This window comes from Arachis ipaensis, chromosome B05 (assembly GCF_000816755.2).
Source record: "Arachis ipaensis cultivar K30076 chromosome B05, Araip1.1, whole genome shotgun sequence".
NCBI classification, from domain to species: Eukaryota; Viridiplantae; Streptophyta; class Magnoliopsida; order Fabales; family Fabaceae; genus Arachis; species Arachis ipaensis.
In genome coordinates this window covers 130,482,253-130,505,185 of record NC_029789.2, presented here as the reverse complement: position 1 = coordinate 130,505,185, position 22,933 = coordinate 130,482,253, and the positions used below count along the sequence as shown (strand labels likewise).

The window sequence follows — 22,933 nt, the reverse complement described above, 5'->3', positions numbered from 1 at the left end:
TAAAAATTTAATTATAAATTTTTATTTAATATACAAATTTAATTATAATTTTTTAAATTCTAAAAATTTAATTAAAAATTTGATTTAATTATAAAGGCTAACAAAATAATTAAATTTTATTATTATTATTATTATTATTATTATTATTTGATGGGTCACCTTTTTTCTCGAGCAGGATGATTGATGAAATGAAACCATTACTCCCCCCAAGCCTTATAATTTATTTGGCCAGTTCCAATTCATAAAGTTGATAAAAATAAAACGGGCGTGGAATCTGGAGACCTCCAATTATTATGTCATTAGGATTAAATCGGTGACAGGGAGGGGGACGGGGGTAGGAGCCGTAGGACTATTTCCGCAGGGTTAGCAAACTCCCTCAAACTTAGACAACAGCGAAAGTGGGAATCACTAAAATGTTGTCATCCTCAACCTCAACGATCACTTTCATTTTTAGGTATTCTCTTTTCCAAATCCCTAATTTTGTTTCCTTCCCTTCCTCTTCATCCCTTCACTCTCATTCTACTCGCCAAGTTGATGAAGCTGTTCATTCCTTCACTCGCATGCTCTCTATGCGTCGCCCTCCCTCCATCATCCAATTCACCAAGATTTTGGGATCTCTTGCCAAGACCAACCATTTCCCCACCGCCATTTCCCTTTTTCAGCAATTGCAAGCTAGAGGAATCGCTCCCGACTTATTTACTTTGAGCATCGTAATTAATTGTTGTTGCGGCATGGGTCGTATGACGCTTGCTTTCTCTGTATTGGCCAAGATTTTCAGAATGGATTATCAACCTAATACGGTAACATTGACAACAATCTTGAAAGGTCTCTGTCTTAGTGGTAGTGTTGAAAAGGCAGTGCGCTTTCATGACAGAGTGCTGGCTTATGGATTTCACTTCGACCAAGTCACTTATGGGACGTTGATCAATGGGCTCTGTAAGACCGGACACACGTCAGCTGCTATCCAAGTGTTGAGAAAGATCCCACGGTATGGCATTGCTCTTAATGTCTTCATGTACAGCGCAATTATTGATAGCCTCTGCAAGGATACACTTGTAAGTCAGGCTTTTCATTTATTTTCTGAAATGCTTGCTAAGGGAATTTCTCCCAATGTTATCACATACAGTTCTCTCATTTTTGGATTGTGTCTTGAGGGTCAATATAAGGAAGCCATTGATTTGTTAAGTGATATGGTGCTTAGAAACATTACTCCAAATGTTCGTACCTATAGTATTTTGATCGATGGGCTATGCAAGGAAGGAAAGATCAAAGATGCTAAGAGTGTATTGGCTGTAATGGCAAAAGATGGTGTGAAACCAAATGTAGTTACTTATACCAGCTTAATGGATGGATATTGTTTGGTTAATCAGGTAAATAAGGCAAAATATATATTCAACACAATGGCCCAGATTAGAGTGTTACCCAATGTTCAAAGTTACAGTATCATGATTAATGGCTTCTGCAAAAGTAAAATGGTCGATGAAGCCTTAAATCTCTTTGAAGAAATGCGTCGCAAGAACTTGGTTCCAAACACGGTAACTTACAGCACACTTATTGATGGCTTGAGCAAATCAAAGAGAATCTCTTGTGCTTTGGAGCTTCTTGTCAGGATGCACGAAAGAGGTCCACCCGCTAATGTAGTCACTTACAATTCCTTGTTGGATGGGATGTTCAATATCAAACAAGTTGACAAGGCACTTATGTTATTCAAGCAAATGAAAGAGAATAGCATTGATCCAGATATATGCACGTACAATGTACTTATTGATGGCCTATGCAAAGGTGGAAGACTTGTAGTTGCAAAAGAGATTTTTAAAGATCTTTCTGTGAAAGGCTATCCTCCAAATGTGAGGACATACACTATTATGATCAATGGGCTCTGCAGAGAGGGCTTGTTTGAAGAAGCATTGGCCCTGCTGTCGGAAATGGAACACAATGGTTGCTTACCAAATGCTGTGACTTTTGAAACTGTTATTCGTGCTTTGTTTGAAAAAGATGAGAATGACATGGCAGAGAAACTTCTTCGGGAAATGGTTGCTAGAGACTTATTGAATTGATAAAAGAAGGTAAGATACATCAACTCGAATTGAAATTACATCTCATTGTTGCTGAATATGTATCATAGTTTTGTAATTTCTGTGTCTGTTGGGTCAGAGGACTTTGGCAATGTCATAACATTAATTAATTTTGCACTTTCGATTTTTGCAATTGCTATCATCCTTTTTCATTCCACTACATTATTGATTCTTTAGATGATATTCCTAGTTATAGCTTACAGATTTAATGTTTAAGATCTCTTTATAGCAATAGAGTGTTCTTTACTGTTATACTACGAGATCATGTATTTATCATGCTAAAATTAAGCAAAACTAAAAAGATTGAAAATTTTGTTTTGTTGTTTGTTGTTTGTTCTCTACTATTCTGTTGTGCAACTTATTTTTCCGTATCTTTGTAGGTACCATATATATATATATATAAAACGAAATTTAAATAGGTACTAAGGATTTATTCTTAGGCTATATAGTTTTCACTTCCATCTTAAAAATAAACCCACCTTCTAAAATGCATGTCCCCTCTTTTCATCAACCTAAGTAATATGGTTTAGTTATCTCAAGATTTTTGGCCATTTTCTTAATTAATGCTACTCAGTTGTATTGCTTGGAAATTGCTTCTGCTGAAAATATGTACATTATGAAATACTTTTTCGGAGAATGTTTTTCTGTTAATTCTTAGATAAATTACTTCATTATTTCTTGTGTAGACATTATTCCATTGTCTCTAAGTCTCTGTTTATTAGCATTTGTTATGATCGAAAAGTTACTGGCTTGGAGTTTTGTTATGGGGGTGTTAAAGTGAAACAATACAGAATTCTGAGTGTTGGCTAATTTTCCCTCCAAATACTAATTTTCCCTGCATATATCCTTCCACTTCCTAATTTTCGATTGTCATCATTCAATCATAATTTTTCTCATCAAATAATTTTTTTATCACCATCATTCAACAATACCGAACACTTTCAGGGCTCCAATAATAGTACGAAAGCTCCAGCATCTTTGGTGGGGAGGGGTCCTCATCCCCGTGGGGATTTTGCGAGTTCCGTTAAAACTCCGGATAATCTCAATAGATATCCATGGGTTCAAGGTTTTTGGTCATCCCTATATACAACATATAAATGTATAATGAACTAGTGATTCAACTATTCAGATTGTTATAGAATTCATATTCAGGAATACTATCTTCTTCAATTCTGCAGAATCTATCCTGCTTTAAAAAATGTTAATACATTGATGAAGATACTGTAATATGGCAAAATGATCAAAGAATTAAAGAATCATTGAATTGCTCTATGATAACTCTAAGTACATGTGTTTTGGTTGCAATTGATGAAATGAAATCTCATAATATAATCATTGAATTTTCCTGAGTGCTACTGCGGAAAATGAAATCTCATAATATAATCTCATCAAGCAAGCCCCCGGTCCGAAAAACAATAATAAAAAAAATTTCAGCATCAAATAAACAAAGATTCATATATATAAATTTTGTTGGACTATTAATCTAAAATAGAGCAGCAGCCAACAAAGCAAAAAAGCTTGGAACACCAAAACGAATGTCTTGTTGCACTTGATGATTCAGCAGGGGGACCAAACATTTTAGGGTCTAACTTTATATCTGAAACCAGCAAATCTAGTTTGAATTTTTGTCATTATAGTACTATCTGATAAATGTACAATTGACAAACTAATTGATTTGAAATTAATAATAAATTAATTTATTATTGGATAAATTTATTCACTACTATGCATTAATAAAAAAATATAGATATATTTATCACTTTGTATTTGTATCCGTAAGTACTCTTATAATTCCAACATTTAAGTTAAGTTCTAATTCTATTTCTAAGGTTTGATGTTTTATTTCCAAACATATTTATTTGGTTCTAATGATTTAAAAATAAAAGTAACAGAAGAATAAAAGAAAAAAGAAGGCAATAATAGAGAGAAAATAATATTTTTGGAAAAAATTTTAATTTCGACCAAAAGATTAAAATAGAATGAAATAAAATATTTGTAAAAAAAGAATTTTTAAGTGTTAGGAACTAAATTAAAATGTAACCGAAACTTTAAAGTCCAAAATAATATTTTTATCTTGTATAAATTATCCATAAAAAATTTGTGCTAATTTTTCGTCATCTATTTTAAGAGGATTTAGTTGTTTTCAAATCTAAAAGGAGGATATTTTTCTATTTTTTTAGAAATAGTTTTGAAAATTTACTTTAGATAAATATATTTGTCATAAATAAATTACTTCAAAATTGCTTAAATTTTATTTAACTTGTTCAACAAATATTTCAAAATTTCAATGCTTTTTTTTCAGACATGAAAATTTCAATGCTTCAAACACAATAGTATTAGTTGATGATTTGCCTGATAGGCTGATATTGGTGGGCTTTTTGCTGCAATGAAAATAAAACAGCAAGTTGAAGGTTAAAACCAAGCCATCCATTAAGTGAACAAAATTTGAAGAATACAAATTATAGACATTATGTTATTAATTCAAGGTTTCAACTACATTATGCGAAAGCTCAACACAAGTACACAACTCGGTGAACATTATAGAAGGTATATGTTGATTGGGTGAAAGCGAGGATAATATAATAGGGAACAATTCCACAAACTATAAAATGTTCATCTATTTGTTTTAATTTGTTTACTTAGTAGGTTTATAGCTATAATGGTTTTGTTCTCTTAATTTGATTATGGATCTTTCAATGGAAAATGCAATTTCTCGATTGTTAAATTTTTAAACCAAGAAAAAAGATATAATAATAAAAATGTAACTATGAAAATAAAAGGAAAAAAATTATAAAAACAATCAATATTCCTATTTTCATGTGAAACAAGACAAATATTGCATTAAGTTGTGCAACGTGTGATATTAAAAGAGGGGAGGGGAGGGGAGGGGAGGGGGAAGCTATATATCATTGTTTTAGAAGGGTACTAATACTTTTTTATTCTTTGATATAAAACGGGGCTAAAGCCCAGGAAAAAGAAAAACACTAAACAAGAGTGGTTCTGCAAAACTCCACTCCATGCTCATCAGTTTTCATCAAGAGAACCATTATAGCTGGGACTTCTTTGAACAGCATGACCCCTTTCTCCATTCCTTGCCCATATTTAGTTAGAGCATCACACATTGACTTGCTTCTTTAAAGATATGCCGAATCACCTCTTTTTGCGGTTTTATCAACAGTTCCTTGATCGACCTCACCAGGGAAGTTCCAACGTGAGTCTCAACTGCCGTACTCTGGACGAGATTAATAGCACAGCTCGGGTCAGATTCAATTTCCAGGTAAGGGATATGCAAGTCTACTGCTAATTTCATTTCTATAAAAAAATTCCAAAGCTCAACTATAGTGATTGTACATTTTTCAATGTTCATACTGAATCCACCGATGAATTGTCCTCTGGAGTCTCTGATTATGCCCCTAGTGGCTCCTTTGCTATCAGGTTGAAATACAGAACCATCAACGTTGAGCTTGGCCTATCCTCTTTCCAGCGACTTTCACCCAATCAAGACTGTTCTAGTAAGACGAAGTGCTCTTTTACTCTGTTTTGTGATATTCAGAATGTAGTTGTAGTTCTCTGCCAAGTTCCTAATCTTGTGATGCATCTGATTATTCTGGGTATTTAGGTTGCTAAACACTAATTCATTTCTGCATTGCCAGGCTAAGTTGCAGGTGGTCACGAAAGTGATGGTCTACGGAGTACCATCCTGGGATGGAGTATGTTTACTCAAGTTATTTTTAATCCATTCTGAATAAGAAAGGCTAAAAAGCTCTTGTTATAAACTACTATTGACAATGCTATTCCAAACAGTGCGGATAAAAGGGCAGTCACGTAATGTATAGAGCAAAATCTCTTGCTTATAGCATTCTGAAAACCACTTGTTCTATCGGATATGAATAATCACATGCAAGGAAATACACATTTGATCTTGCTAAGGTACAGTTTTGTTTCAATATAACCATTTTTTTAATAAAAAATCCTTATAAAGTGCAAGCTAGTTCCAAGAAACCCCTGTAATGACGACTCGTTTTCTCTTAAAGATTTTTATGCATGATAGGGACTTGATTACACAATTTTTAAATTAGAAGACTTGGTTGAAAACTAGGGACTTGACGAGTTGTATAGTATTTTTACTCATTCAGTCCTATGAGGCTGTGATTCTTTTCAATCTTCCCTTTCCTTTCCTTTTTTTTTTAATTTCTTTCTTCCCATTTACTTTTAATTTTTTTCAGTGGAGTCATTATCAATTTGTACCATTTGTTTGTGTACACAATTCTTTGTAATTTTGCTGTAATCAATTCTAAATTTTGATGTGCATAAATTATGAAATGTTGCAGTTGTAGTTTGAATGGAAAAAAAATTGATGGTGCGTGGAAATTGTTTAGTACTGTAAATGCAAATTGGATAAGCTTTTTATTCTTTTTTTGTTTTCCATTTTTTATTTGGATGAGTGCAAGTGTTATGTCTAAGTTATGAAACACGGACACTTCGCTGAGTTGCTGTGTCCGCATGTCGGACATATTTTAGACACGACGTTTATCGATACTTTCGACACGCATGTCTGTTGTGTCCAACCGTGTCATAATAAAAGGTAAAAGATTCTTTTTCGGAAATTTGGACACACCTATAAATACCATCACGTGTCAGCGTATCGAATCTTATTCTTAACATATATTCTTGAAATAAATTTAGATATAGTATATACTATTATTTGTCCGTGTCAGTGTCCATGCATCACAGTGTCTAAGGCTTGGTTTGGTAAAATTTTTTAAAAAAGTGTTTTTCATTTAAAAGAACAAATTTTTTATTTTGCATTTGGTATATAAGAAAGATTATGTGTTTATACTTACAAATTTTAAAAGATAGAAGTGTTTTTAAAAGCATTGATTTATTAATTTTTAAATATTATTTTTATATAAAAATATTTACATGTAAGTTGTTGTCTATAAAATATAATTTTTATCGTTGTTTTTTAAGTGAAATAAAAGAAGTAAAGAAAATGTGATATAATAAAAGGCTATTGTTATGCTAATGAAACATTTTTTTTTTCTTCGCATGATGAACTGAGGTAGCGTATTCTAGAGTAGATATATTTACCTAGTGTTGGACAATTTTTCTGTTTCGTTACAGAAGTTTTGTTTCCTCTATAGGATAAATAATTAGTGAAGTTTTTCTAGATGGACCTTGAGAGTTGAGACCCTTTTTGTGTGTGTGTGTTTTTTTTTAATTTTATAGATTGTTGTTATTATATTTTTTCTCCGCTTGAGAGATTTTATTTGGAATGATCTATATTAGAATCTTTTTGGGGGGACTCAGATTTGGTCTTCTGCAGGTTTCTCATTTTATGTCCAAGACTCCAAATAGTAGTAGCTATTAGGCTTAGTTTTGAGTAAATAATTTAATTAAATTTTTTTTGAAAAAATAGGTTAAATAATAAATGACTATATTAAAAGTAATTTATAAATAAGTTATTTTATATTTAGATTTTTAATTCTAAAAGTATTTATTTTATAAAAATATGATAAAAAATAGTAGTATTACGAGAGAAGTCATTTTTTTAAACTTCTCTATAAACTCTTAAATAACTTCTTAGTGTGTGTTTGGATTATAGTTTGTAAACGGGAGTTTGTATAAAAGTGATTTTGCAAACTTAATTTTGATAAAAAGTAAATTTGTGTTAACGTGATTTATGTTTGGTAATCTTTATATCAAAATAGATTATAGTAAAATAAATATTGTTTAGAATAACTACTCAAAATCACTTTTAGATGAAAAATTACTATAAAAAATATTTATATATAAATAAAAAATACAATAAAAAACATAAAAATCAAAATATGAAAGAGAGTACTACAAGTAATAAAAAAAAGTTAAAATATTTATCAGTGATTTTATATCAAAATTGGAACCAAGAACATACACAAAGAACTAGTGTGAAAATTATATGATTACTTACATCATTTTTATTGAAGAAAATGAAGAATAGGATTGGTAGAAGAGAATAATTTTTTTACTTAATTTCTCAATTGTAATTAGTCTTTCCCAACGTGAACGCATAAGCTAGAATTTTTAGCTTCTTGTAAACGTACATTTAGAAGCAAAATCACTTGTGGGTTCAGAATTTCAAAGAGTTGCCAAACATAAAAATAGAATGTTCAAAGCACTCAAACGAGCTTCTCTCTTCTCCAACGTGAATTCCAAACACACCCTTAACTGTAATTTGATTTTGAAAATTGCACTAGACATTAATATTACTACTTTTCGTAAGTCAAAAACTCAAAAAAAAAAAATATTTTTGAAACTTCCCAAGGTCCTTAATGTTTAGAAATACATTTTACCAAAAAAAAAACATATTTAGAAATATATGTTGTTGAATGAATTTACATTAAAAAAATTTATTGAAATTACCATACCTAAAGAGCAGTCATTGTTTATTGGTGAAAAATTATTATTTAGCGTCCCTAATTTTAATGATAATAACTAATAGCGCTATGGGGTGCAATATTTTATTAGGTGACAATTTTTTATTTATTCTATTCAATCTTTTTCCAATGATAAGTTGATTTTTCAATATTATTTGATAATTTTTTTAATATAAATAAACAATTATCAAGAGGCAGAAACAAAAATTAACTCTGATTAATTGTTAGAGCATGAATATTGTCCAAGTATAAATTTTTTAATATATTCTTTCCTAGCATAATATTAAATATTTTTGGTCTTCCACTTCACTCGAAAAAATATATAGTAGAATTGGACAAAATTTTATAAACAGGTGTATATTAAGTGTATCAGCAAAATTATGGTAAGTGTGATGCTAACCACTTTAAACATACTAATTCAGCCTCTTTTAACTTTATACTATTCAACAAATTTTCTAAACCATAAACCCTAAAATTATCTGTCGATATTATACTTTTCTAAAGGTAACATGCCTCTTTGTTGTTACTATTATTATATTTAATTATTTTATTAACATTTATAATTTTATCAAATTTTTTATATGTTAAAAATTTGTATTTATATCTATATACTAGATTAAAACTTTCAATTAGATCATCTCTTTTTTTTTAATTAAAAAATACTATTTGTTTTAAAAGTAAATATTTTAAAATTATTAAATTTTTTTAAAATAAAATTAAATTACACAGTTAATCCCTATACTTTTAATGAAATTACAAATTAGTCCCTACGCCAATGAGAATCTTTGATTCTGGCAAAATGACATCATGTTTCTAACACTACCACCATTAGCTTCGAAAACGGCTTCACACACCGTGTCTAGGTCTTCCACGGACTCGAGTGGTTCTGATGCTAATAAAGCGAGATGCTCTGGAGCTTGATTTGCTAGGGCGAGAGGGTTGTGATGGTCCCTGACAGAATCCGGATAGCGAAAGGCGGGGAGGCGTTGGCAGATGTTATGGGAAGAGAAGAGGTGAGGAGCTTTCTGCGTTTCAAAACGGTGCGTTTGAGGTTGATGGCGGTGATGGTGTTGGAGAGGTGGAGGGAAAGACGTTGATGGATCGTGAGTTCTTTGATCGGTATGTGTCTGTGGGTGGAATCCATATGCATACTATGAGGGATTTTATTAGTAAGATTGAGTTGTTAGAGAGAAGGATTTTGCTTGTGACGAGGGAAAGATTTTAATTATTGATAATTTAAATATAATTGGGATGAGTTGAATTGAGTTCATTCATGATTGTAAAATCCCTACAATACCCCTTGTTCCTCTTTTTTTTCAAACCAAACCCTAACCCTCTTCTAACACACTCACCTCTCACTACCGCACACACACTCACTCCCCTCACACCCTCTTCCTCACAGCACACACACAGACTTGAAGGAAAAAGAAAGAAAGAAAGAAAAGGGAAAGATTTATAGTCAAAAGCTATTAAATTTTATTCTAGTATACTTAATATTCAAGGTTATGGCAATAATTATTTCAAATGGCCTTTGTCAAAGAATTCTAGATAAGAGAAAATGAGGATGTTAATTTTTGTGACAATTACTGTTTTTAATTTTCATAACTGTACAATTGTCTTTCTAAAAGGTGCGGTCAAATCTTCTATTTGTTGTTTTGCTTTGTCTCTCTGTTATTGTCTTTGTCTTGTTGCTTGGGATTTGGATTTATAATTGTTATGGGTCTTTTATTTACGTTGTATGTTTGTTGCTGTTTAGCTTTCCTTACCTATAGTGCTGTTGCTTATTGTTTTCTTTAACTTCATTTGTCCTAGTGTTCTTATTTTGCTCGATAAATATTATAAAATTTTTAGGCTTTGTATGTTCTTCCTCTTCTTTAATTCTAAAAGATTGTGTGCTATTTAATTATGTTCCTAGTCATTCTCTTAAATCTTTGTGAATATTACCGTTGATTTTAGTGGCCATCTCTTGTGAACTTCGTACTTTGATAATAGTATACATTATTGTGGTAGTTTGTATAATTACTGTTAATTTTGGTTTTTACTCCGTGTTAATGAATTTGGTCATCAGCAATGATTTCGGCATTGTTGTTGTTAAAGTCGTATTAATGTTAAAGAAGAAGAACAAAAATGCATAAGAGAGGAGGAGGAAAAATAGAGAGAAGAGAAAGAAGATGATATTATGGTAAATGTGTATTTTTTTTACGGTAAATATTATTGAAGACTTAATTACAAAATTTTATTTTGTACAGGAATTTAATTATAAATTTTTAAAGTGTAGAGACTAATTTGTAATTTTAGTAAAAATATAGAGATTAACAGTGTAATTTAACCTTTAAATAATAATTAATAAAGATTTAATTATAAATTTTATATTCTAAAAATTTAATTAAAAATTTGATTAAGGGCTAGTTTGGCTAAACTTTTTAAATAAGTTCTTTTGAAAAAAGAGCTTAAAATATAAGGACTTTTATTAATAACAACTTTAAAATAAGTTATTTTGTGTTTGAAAAGTTATTATAAAAGTCTTTGTTTTAAAGTTATGCATTAAATAGGAGTGACAAAATAGCTTTTGATAATAGAAGAAGTCACATTTTTTAACTTCTTCAAAAATTCTTAAATAATTTTTTAAAAAATTAAAAATTTATCTAAAAAATTATACCAAACATTATTAATGTAATTTGTTATAAATCAAAAGCTAAAAAGAATAACTTTTGGAATTTCCAAATGGACCCTAAATTATAAAGAGTTGATTAAAGACTAACAAAAAAATTAAATTTTATTGTTATTGTTGCTGATGTCGTTGTTTGATGGATCACCTTTTTTTCTCGAGCATAATGAAACCATTACTCCCCCAAGCCTTGTAATTTATTTTGGTATATACATCCAATTCATAAAATTGATAAAAGAAAAATCAATAGAACCCAAGTAAAACGGGACTGGAGTCTGGAGACCTTTCATTAGTATGGGGGGTGTTGGAAACAGAGGACTATTTCCGCAGAGTTAGCAAACTCCCTCAAACTTAGACAACAGCGAAAGTGCGAATCTCTAAAATGTGTCATCCTCAACCTCAAGGATCACTTTCATTTTTAGGTATTCTCTTCTCCAAATCCCTAATTTTGTTTCCTTCCCTTCCTCTTTATCCCTTCACACTCATTCTGAGCCCCCATCCCTTCGCCAAGTTGATGAAGCTGTTCATTCCTTCACTCGCATGCTCTCTATGCGTCGCCCTCCATCCATCATCCAATTCACCAAGATTTTGGGATCTCTTGCCAAGACCAACCATTTCCCCACCGCCATTTCCCTTTTTCAGCAATTGCAAGCCAGGGGAATCGCTTCCAACTTATTTACTTTGAACATCCTAATTAATTGTTGTTGCGGCATGGGTCGTATTTCACTTGCTTTCTCTGTATTGGCCAAGATTTTCAGAATGGATTATCAACCTGATACGGTAACATTGACAACAATCCTGAAAGGTCTCTATCTCTGTGGTAGTGTTGAAAAAGCAGTGCGCTTTCATGACAGAGTGCTGGCTCATGGATTTCACTTCAACCAAGTCACTTATGGGACGTTGATCAATGGGCTCTGTAAGACCGGCAAACATCAGCTGCTATTCAAGTGTTGAGAAACATCCCACGGCAAACATCAGCTCCCAATGTCTTCATGTACAGCGCAATTATTGATAGCCTCTGCAAGGATACACTTGTAAGTCAGGCTTTTCAATTATTTTCTGAAATGCTTGCTAAGGGAATTTCTCCTAATGTTATCACATACAGTTCTCTCATTTTTGGATTGTGTCTTGAGGGTCAATATAAGGAAGCCATTGATTTGTTAAGTGATATGGTGCTTAGAAACATTACTCCAGATGTTCATACCTATAGTATTTTGATCGATGGGCTATGCAAGGAAGGAAAGATCAAAGATGCAAAAAATGTGTTGGCTGTGATGACAAAACATGGTGTGAAACCAGATGTGGTTACTTATAACAGTTTAATGGACGGATATTGTTTGGTTAATCAGGTAAATAAGGCAAAATATGTATTCAACACAATGGCCCAAAGTAGAGTGTTACTTAATGTTCAAAGTTACAATATCATGATTAATGGCTTGTGCAAAAGTAAAATGGTCGATGAAGCCTTGAGTCTCTTTGAAGAAATGCGTCGAAAGTACTTGGTTCCAAACACGGTAACTTACAACACTCTTATTGATGGCTTGAGCAAATCAAAGAGAATCTCTTGTGCTTTGGAGCTTCTTGTCAAGATGCACGAGAGAGGTCCACCCGCTAATGTAGTCACTTACAATTCCTTGTTGGATGGGATGTTCAATATCAAACAAGTTGACAAGGCACTTATGTTATTCAAGCAAATGAAAGAGAGTGGCATTGATCCAGATATATGCACGTACAATATACTTATAGATGGCCTATGCAAAGGTGGAAGACTTATAGATGCAAAAGAGATTTTTCAAAATCTTTCCGTTAAAGGCTATCCTCCAAATGTGAGGACATACAATATTATGATCAATGGGCTCTGCAAAGAGGGCTTGTTTGAAGAAGCATTGGCACTCTTGTCAAAAATGGAAGGCAATGGTTGCTTACCAGATGCTGTGACTTTTGAAACTGTTATTCGTGCTTTGTTTGAAAAAGATGAGAATGACATGGCAGAGAAACTTCTTCGGGAAATGGTTGCTAGAGGCTTATTGAATTGATAAAAGAAGAGGTAATATACATGAATTCAAATTGAAATTACAAAGACTTATAGATGCAAAAGAGATTTTTCAAAATCTTTCCGTTAAAGGCTATCCTCCAAATGTGAGGACATACAATATTATTATCAATGGGCTCTGCAAAGAGGGCTTGTTTGAAGAAGCATTGGCACTCTTGTCAAAAATGGAAGGCAATGGTTGCTTACCAGATGGTGTCACTTTTGAAACTGTTATCCGTGCTTTGTTTGAAAAAAATGAGAATGACATGGCGGAGAAACTTCTTCGGGAAATGGTTGCTAGAGGCTTATTGAATTGATAAAAGAAGATAAGATACATCAACTCAAATTGAAATTACATCTCATTGTTGCTGAATATGTATCATAGTTTTGTAAATTCTGTGTCTGTTAGGTCAGAGGACTTTGGCAATGCCATGACATCAATATAATTGTGCACTTTCGATTTTTGCAATTGCTATGATCCTTTTTAATTCCACTACTTTATTGATTATTTAGATGATATTCCTAGTTATAGCTTACTGATTTAGTGTTTAAGATCTCTTTATAGCAATCTATACTGTTATTCTCTTAGATCATATATTTATCATGCTACAAACTAAGCAAAACGAAAAAGATTGGAAATTTTGTTTTCTTGTTTGTTCTGTTATTCTGTTGTGCAACTTATTTTTCCGTAACTTTGTAGGTACCAAATATATATATATATCAAACTAATTCCTATGACTGTTTTATCATAAGCAACCATGAGCTATTGTTTATTTGATTGAATCCTCTGGGAATTGTTGTAAAAGGAAATTTAAGTAGGTAATAAGGATTTCTTCTCAGGCTATATAGTTTTCACTTCCATCTTAAAATTAAACCCACCTTCTAAAATGCATGTCCCCTTTTTTCTTCATCCTGAGCAACATCGAGTTAAGGTTAATATGGTTCAGTTGTCTCAAAATTTTTGGCCATTTACTTAATTATTGCTACTCAGTTGTAATGCTTGGAAATCGCTCCTGCTAAAAATATGTACATTATGAAATACTTTTAGAGTGTTTTTCTGTTAAATGCCAAGAAAATGTCGATTGAATAGGGTTTGAGAGAATGAGAGAAGGAAGAAAACACAGAGTGAGAAAGAAAAGAGGATTCCAAGAGAAAGACAAGAAATTTATGATCTGCATTACTAGAAAAGAGGATTCAATTTTTTTTTGTAGTTCCAAAAAGTTGTGGGAATGCTAGATCTCTTAGGAGACAACTGATGCAAGAGCAAGAACAACCTCTAGAACTGTAGAAATACAAAGGAGACGTTTGGCAGTATTGCAGTTTGTCCAAAATTCTCTGTCTACTTCACCCCATTTTCCCTTCTCCACGAATGGAATGAGAGCTTCAGAAGGTATGTAGTAGTAATATGAATTGCATTTATTTATTATGAGTACATTCTTTGTATCATTTTTTTATAAGGCCACTTTACATTTTTCAGATCATTTCAATTTTAACTTTCAGCCTCAAGAATCTTTCAAAAAGACGCTCAAAAAAAAAATATAGAGTTTAAATAGCCCAAGGCTAAAGGCATCAACTTTCTTTTGATACACTGTACAGTACCAAGTAGCTTTGAAGTTTAGTCAAAATCTCCAGCTTTTAAGATGTAGCAGCAGCAAGAGGATTATAAGTTATTAGCAGGACTATATATTATATTATGCATAGTTTTCAACCATATTGTATCCTTGTCTTGACTCTGGCCAACTAGACGTTGCCCATGATACAGTTCAACAACAATTTTGGCCTTTGCAGAATGAATTTGTTGCTGCAACAACAATGGCATTTAACGAGAATAAGGGATTAGAGTTTATTCTCTTTAAATTAATTTGACAAAAATTTCTAAACATATCTTGTCATCAGCCATTCTGCACCAACTTGTCATGCTGATATGACACACTAACGGCCACATAAACAAGATTTAATATTGTTACTGACAGAATGAACGGAGGGGAGATGGAAGGACTACCGTGACCATTTTTAAATCTTTTGGGGACAATTCTGATTAATTTTATTTTTCAGGAACCAATTTAAAAATCGGACAATTTTTCAGGGACCAATTTGAATATTTATTCAAAGAGAAAATATATCTTTTCAATTTGCTTTTTTTAATTAATGTTATAAAATAAACTTATATTAAATTATCTTTATATAAAATTAATAGTTAAAATTTTTGTTAGATAATAATTTAGTAAAATTTATTAAATTATTTAATAATTTTTAAATATTATTTTTATATAAAAATATTTACATGTAAGTAGTTGTCTATAAAATATAATTTTTATCGGTGTTTTTTAAGTGGAATAAAAGAAGTAAAGAAAATGTGATATAATAAAAGGCTATTGCTATGCTAATGAAACTTTTTTTTTTCTTCACATGATGAACTGAGGTAGCATACTCTAGAATAGATACATTTACCTAGTCTCGGACAGCTTTTCTACTTTGTTACAGAAGTTTTATTTCTTCTATAGGATAAATAATTAGTAAAGTTTTTCTACGAATAGGCCTCGAGACCCTTTTTGTGTGTTTTTTTATTTTTATTGATTGTTGTTACTATATTTTTTTCTGCTTCTCGTGAGATTGGGGGAGGGGAGTTTATTTATCAGGAGTCTTTTGCAGGTTTTCTATTGTATGTCCAAGACTCCAAATAGTAGTAGCTATTAGCTTCAGTTCGGGTAAACAACTTAATTAATTTTTTTTTGAAAAAATAGCTTAAATAATAAATGACTATATTAAAAGTAGCTTATAAATAAGTTATTTTGTGTTTGAATTTTTAATTGAGCTAATACTCAAAATCGTCCCCGAGATACCTCGATCTCCATATTAGTCCCCGAAAGATAAAGTTAATCAAAAGAGTCCCCGAAAGTTACACGAGTTAATCAGGTTCGTCCTTCCGTCAATTTGCTAGATGACATGGCTAACGTCTGCTCACGTGGCACGTTAACTGCCATGCTGGCAGAGAAGGAATACGATGCCGTTTTGAGGGAATGTCCAGATAGACATGAATCGGCGTCGTTTCATGGAGAAAGTGGATTCAAAACGTTGCAGAGTGGAGTCACCCTCTTCCATAACGAGTATCTCCACGTTTGACTCCAAATTGTTTCGTCTCTGTCAAGCCATGCCCTAACCCCTTCACGTTGCATTCGAACATCGCCATCCACGTTTGTCCTTGTTGGTTGACGATGAAAGCCGAGTAGCTGTTGGTACTGAAAATATTTACATGTAAGTTGTTGTCTATAAAATATAATTTTTATCGTTGTTTTTTAAGTGAAATAAAAGAAGTAAAAAAAATGTGATATAATAAAAGGTTATTGTTATGCTAATGAAACTTTTTTTTTTTCTTCACATGAACTGACATACTCTAGAGTAGATACATTTATTTCTACTTCGTTACAGAAGTTTTATTTCCTCTGTAGGATAAATTATTAGTGAAGTTTTTCTATGGATGGGCCTCGAGAGCCTTTTTGTGTGTTTTTTTAATTTTATTAATTGTTGTTGTTATATTTTTTCTCTGCTTCTTGTGAGATTTTTTTTGGAATGATGTATATTAGAATCTCTTTGGTCGTTGGGGGAGGGGAAGGGAGGGGATTTATTGATCAGGACTCAGATTTGGTCTTCTGCAGCTCTAAATAGTAGTAGCTATTAGGTTCAATTTGGATAAACAGTTTAATTAAATTTTTTTTAAAAAATAGCTTAAATAATAAATGACTATATTAAAAGTAGCTTATAAATAAGTTATTTTGTGTTTGGATTTTTAATTTTAAAGATGTTTATTTTATAGAAATGTGATAAAAAGTAATAATATTATAAAAGAAGTCATTTTTTTAAACTTTTCTATAAACTCTTATAAACTTTTGAAAATTGCATTAGACATTAATATTACTACTTTTCATAAATCAAAAGTTTAAAAAAATTATTTTTGAAGCTTCCCAAAGTCTTTAATGTTTAGAAATATATTTTACCAAAAAAAAAAACATGTTTAGAAATATATGTTGTTGAATGAAGGTTTAATTACTCTGTTGGTCCTTATAGTTTCGCAAAATTTTCAATTAGGTTTCTATACTTTTTTTTTCCTTTTTAATTGGGTCTCTGCACCAAATTTTTTTCAATTAAGTTCCTACATTTTTTCTTTTATTTGAGTTTCTGTACCAATTTTTTTTAGTTGGATTCCTATATAATTAAGTCAATTACTACAAAGAGAGACCTAATTGAAAAAAAAATAGTGTAGGGACCCAATTAAAAAGAGAAAAAGTATAAATACTTAATTGAAAATTTTGCAAAACTATAAAGACCAACAGAATAATTAAACCTTAAATTCACATTAAAAAAAATTTATTGAAATTAACAGACCTAAAGAGCGGTCATTGTTTCTCGGTAAAAAATTATTATTTAGCATCCCTAATTTTAATGATAATAACTAATAACTAATAGCTATGGGGTGCAATATTTTATTAGGTGACAATTTTTTATTTATTCCATTCAATCTTTTCTCAATGATAAGTTGATTTGTCAATATTGTTTGATAATTTTTTTTAATATAAATAAACAATTATCAAGAGGTAGAAACAAAAATTAACTCTGATTAATTTTTTTTGGTGACTGAACATAACACAAAGAAAAAAGACCTAAGAAAAAGAGTAGTACTCCTCTCTAATAATAATGTCTAAATTATTAGGAGGCAGTAACCACTCTAAATACACCTACTTGTTTAAAACAGCAGTCTTAGCCATTAAATCAGCCGCTCTGTTTGCTGTTCGCTGGATGAGCACTAAAGTAGCTGTCCAATTGCGCTGGAGCATCTCTTTGATTTTGTCAAGCAGATCAGAGTCATTCCTAATCATGCTGGTTGTGCCTCGCGAAACAAGAAGAAACGCATCAAGATTATCAGTTTCACATATGACCTCTTTGCACTCGCAATCCCAAGCCATAACAAGCCCTCTCCAAATAGCATGAAGCTCACAACAGAGAACACTAGAAAGAGGTATACTGGCAGAACAACCTTTTATCCAAATTCCCATGCTATCTCTAATAATACATCCAAAGCCAGCTAATTGCTCATTTTCAAAAATGCTTGCATCGCAGTTCACTTTACAGACATTTATTGGAGGTGGTTCCCAGTTATATTTCAAAGAAGAAGGAATAATATGTTTTTGGTAGATAACAACATTAGAAAAATCTCGAGCAGCATGTTTAACTAAGTGAACAATTTTCTCCTTACTCCATGGATCATCTTGGTGGAAGATGTCATTGTTCCTATCCCTCCAAATCCACCAAAAGGCCGCTGCAAAGAGAAACTCATTTTTGTTGAGGTTAGAACGAATCCAAGATACAAAATCCAAATTAGAGTCCTCAACGGTCATTCCCAAATTTAAGCTAATCCAAATCTGACGAGCTTTTTGGCAAGTCCTAAAGCAGTGGTTAATATCCTCTAGAACATTTTGGCAAGTTCTAAAGTAGAGTCATTATTCTATGTAAGTAAAAATAATTAAATTATGATTATGTTAATATAATGAGCCTGTAATTAGTGGTTGAGTTTTCTGTAACACCCTACCATACAAAGTCTTATGCTTAAGTCATAATTCAGAGATGGCAAGGTATTACAACATCTAAAACAAAAATTTAGTACGTATAGTAGTATGAATAATTGGTTATAACTAGGAGCCTTTGTAGAAAATGCTCCCCCACCTTTCCCTTCCACAAGAATTGTCTAAGCACAGAATCAATCTTTTGACAAACCGAAGTAGGAAAAAGATTCACTTGTATCTGATAAATAGGAAGAGAAAAAGCAACAAATTTAATTAAGCAAAGCTTGCCTGCTCTGTTAAGGAGCCGACCTTTCCAACTAGCCAGTCTATTCTTGATCTTCTCTAAAGAGTCCGAAAAAATAGATCTAGCAGCTCGAGGATGATTAAGGTTCACCCCCAAGTATTTTCCTAGGTCACTAGTAAAAGGAATATGAGAAACACCAGACAACATTTCCTTCCTTCTATTAGAGATATTTCTAGAACAAATAGCTTTAGATTTTTCAATGTTAACCTTCATATCTGAAGCTTTACAGAACAACTCCAAGGTGTGCACAACATTCTGAACTTGACTTTTCTTCGCTTTACAAAAAAGGAGGAGGTCATCTGCAAACATCAAGTGAGAAACTCTAGGTCCCCCTCTAGAAACAGCCACACCATCCCAAATACCCTCGTCAACTTGTTTGGAAATGAAGCACGCCAATCTCTCCATGCACAAAACAAATAAATACGGAGAAATTGGATCTCCTTGCCTGAGCCCTCTGCGAGGTTGGAAGCTGTCCAATCTATTCCCATTCCAAAGGATGGAAAGATTTGAGGCCTGAACACAATTCATTACAAGCCTAATAATTAGAGAAGGAAAGCCAAAAGATTCAAGAGTGTGCTCAAGAAAATTCCAATCAACTCTATCATAAGCCTTTTCTAAATCAATCTTAAAAGCCATAGCTCCTTTTCTAGACTTTATCCGCTTAAGAAAGTGAAGAACTTCTTGGACGACAATAATATTATCAGGTGCTCCTCTACCATGAATAAACCCTCCCTGAGTTGGGCTAACAATCTCATCCAAAAATGGTCGTAATCTATTAACCAGCACTTTAGTCACTAGCTTATAAATTACATTACAAAGGCTTATTGGCCGAAAATCCTTCAATCTAGTTGGAGGGTCGCACTTAGGGATAAGAACAATCAAAGTTTCTAACAAAGAATGGCTTAACGTCTCCCCTAAGAATGCTTTCTGAACAGTACGCCATACCTCATGACCCACCACATCCCAATATTCCTTGAAGAAAAAAACTTGAAAACCATCCGGCCCAGGAGCTTTGAACGAGCTCATATTATCCAGATCTTCTTTAACCTCCAACATTGTTACTGGTTTAGACAAATTATCACAAGCATCCTGGCTAAGAGATGGCATAGGAATTTCTCCCATGCAATTAACCTCAACAGGCTAAGTAGAACAAAAAAATATTTTTGAAGAAATGAACAACCTTCCTTTGCAAAACTTCCGGATCATCAGACCAAGACCCATCACTGACTAGCAACCCATGAACCTTGTTAGATTTTCTTCTAAGGATGGTTTGCATATGGAAAAAGCTAGTATTTTCATCAATTATACTACTACTGAGAAAGAGCTTCTTGCTATTGTTTTTGCTCTGGATAAATTCCGGGCTTATTTACTTGGTACTAGAGTAATAGTGTATTCGGACCATGCAGCTTTAAAGTATCTATTAGCTAAAAAGGAATCCAAACCAAGACTTATACGTTGGATACTACTGTTACAAGAATTTGATTTAGAAATAAAGGATAGGAGTGGTAATCAGAATTTAGTAGCAGACCACTTGAGTCGCCTTGAACATATTAAGGATGATTCTACTCCTATAGATGATAATTTTCCTTTTGATAACCTGCAAGCAGTATCTGAGGTAGTCCCTTGGTATGCACCTGTTGCTAATTATTTAGTTAGCCGTACATTTCCTCCACATTTTTCTAAGCATCAAAGAGACAAACTGAAAAGCGAGTCTAAATATTATATCTGGGATGACCCATATTTATGGAGATGTGGCGCTGACCAGATAATTAGACGTTGTGTGCCTCAATCAGAATTCCAGTCCATTTTAGAGGCCTGTCACTCATCTGAGAGTGGAGGACATTTTGGCCCTCAAAGAACAGCTAGAAAAATCTTAGACTGCGGATTCTGGTGGCCTACTCTTTTTAGAGACGCTGCTGAGTTTTGTAAATCTTGCCCCCATGCCAGAAATTTGGTAATATATCCAGGAGGGATGAGATGCCTCAACAATATATGCTTTTTTGTGAAATTTTTTATGTTTGGGGCATTGACTTCATGGGTCCATTTCCAAATTCTAATGGATATTTTTATATATTGTTAGCTGTGGATTATGTTTCCAAATGGGTGGAAGCAATTCCTACCCACACTGATGATGCTAACACTGTTGTTTCCTTTGTGAGAAACCATATTATATGTCGCTTTGGATCACCACGAGTGATCGTGAGCGATCAAGGCACCCATTTTTGTAACAGGAGACTAACAGGATTGATGAAGAAGCATGGGATAATCCATAAAGTTGCAACAGCTTACCATCCCCAAACTAATGGGCAAGCCGAGGTGTCAAACAGAGAAATTAAGCGTATCCTGCAAAAGATAGTAAAGCCTCATAGAAAAGACTGGAGCACCAGGCTACAAGATGCACTGTGGGCATATAGAACAGCATACAAGACACCCATTGGGATGAGTCCCTTTCACTTGGTTTATGGAAAAGCTTGTCATCTCCCAGTTGAAATAGAACACAGAGCCTTCTGGGCAGTTAAGGAGTGCAACATGGGAATTGAGAATGCCGGAGCTGAAAGGAAGTTGCAACTGCAGGAACTGGAGAACCTTCGCCTAGAAGCTTATGAGAACTCCAGAATATACAAGGAAAAGATGAAAGTTGTACATGATCAGCACATCAAAAAGAAAGAGTTCCAACCTGGAGATTTTGTCCTCCTTTACAAATCTCGACTAAGGCTCATGCCCGGTAAGTTGAGATCAAAATGAGAAGGTCCATACAGAGTAGAGAAGGCTGAACCGTACGGAATTTATCACCTAAGCCATCCTTCAAGCTCTGAACTTAATAAAGTTAATGGACAACGCTTGAAGCTATACCATGGTGAGAAGGTGCAGAAAAATAAGGAGCTTGAGATCTTCCGCTTGGAAGATCCCCACATAGCAGCGGATTGAGCTAGTGGAACGTCCAACTTACGGACGTTAAAGCAAAGTGCTTGGTGGGAGACAACCCACCGCGGTATGATCGTTCTTTTCTTCACTTTTAGTTTTTCTTCTTCGATAGCTCTTCTCTTTATTAGTACTTTCATGCTTTTTCCATTTACATGTCTTTATAATTTCTTTTTAATTCCACAAAAAAAAAAAAAATTCGCCACGCGACGCGATCGCATCAGCGACGCGTCCGCGTCGCAAAAGGGGGTGGAGAAAAAAAATAATAAATGAACAGAGAGTCCGGCTGGAGTGTGGCTGGAGGCGTGCCAATGGCACAAATCGACCCACGCGACCGCGTCGCTGACGCGTTCGCGTCGCATGGGAATCATGGCCTCCCACACGACCGCGTGCTCCACGCGGCCGCGTGCCCTGAATTGTCGACGTAAAAGGGTGTACATCAACATTTTGTGCGAGAGTGATGTTGGATTGGTGCTGGAAGCACAATCCTTGTCACGCGACCGCGTCGCCGACGCTGTCGCGTCATCTGTTTTCTGACGCACACTCATGCGATCGTGTGACCCACGCGATCGCGTCACCCCAAGTTGGTAATTAAATTAAATTGAATAGAGAGTTGTGCTGGAGCGAGGCTGCACTCGCGCCAGCAGCGTAACATGGGTCACGCGACCGCGTGACCGACGCGATCGCGTCCCCTTACCTGACGCGCGCCCACGCGACCGCGTGCCCCACGCGCCCGCGTCGCATGCGCCGCCCAGCTCAACCTAAAATTGCCACATACCTTATCTTCCCCTCCTCCCAATCCTAATTTTTCTTTTCCCTCCTTATTTCTTCCTTCCCCCTTCCCCTTTCTATCTCACCTTTCACTCTCTATCTCTTTCACCACCATTAACAAGGTTTTACCTTCTTCTTCCTTCTCTTTTCTATCATTCTTATTATTTTCTTTTCCTTTTTACATGGT

At 33.5% G+C, this 22,933-nt stretch overlaps 1 protein-coding gene and 1 pseudogene across 2 annotated transcripts in view; both read left to right on the top strand.

The window, feature by feature from the left end:
- LOC107644150 (serine/threonine-protein kinase EDR1) overlaps positions 1–22,933 on the top strand; it is a 129,025-nt gene that overhangs the window by 100,750 nt on the left and 5,342 nt on the right. The window lies entirely within an intron of this gene.
- LOC107644148 lies at positions 229–13,233 on the top strand (annotated as a pseudogene).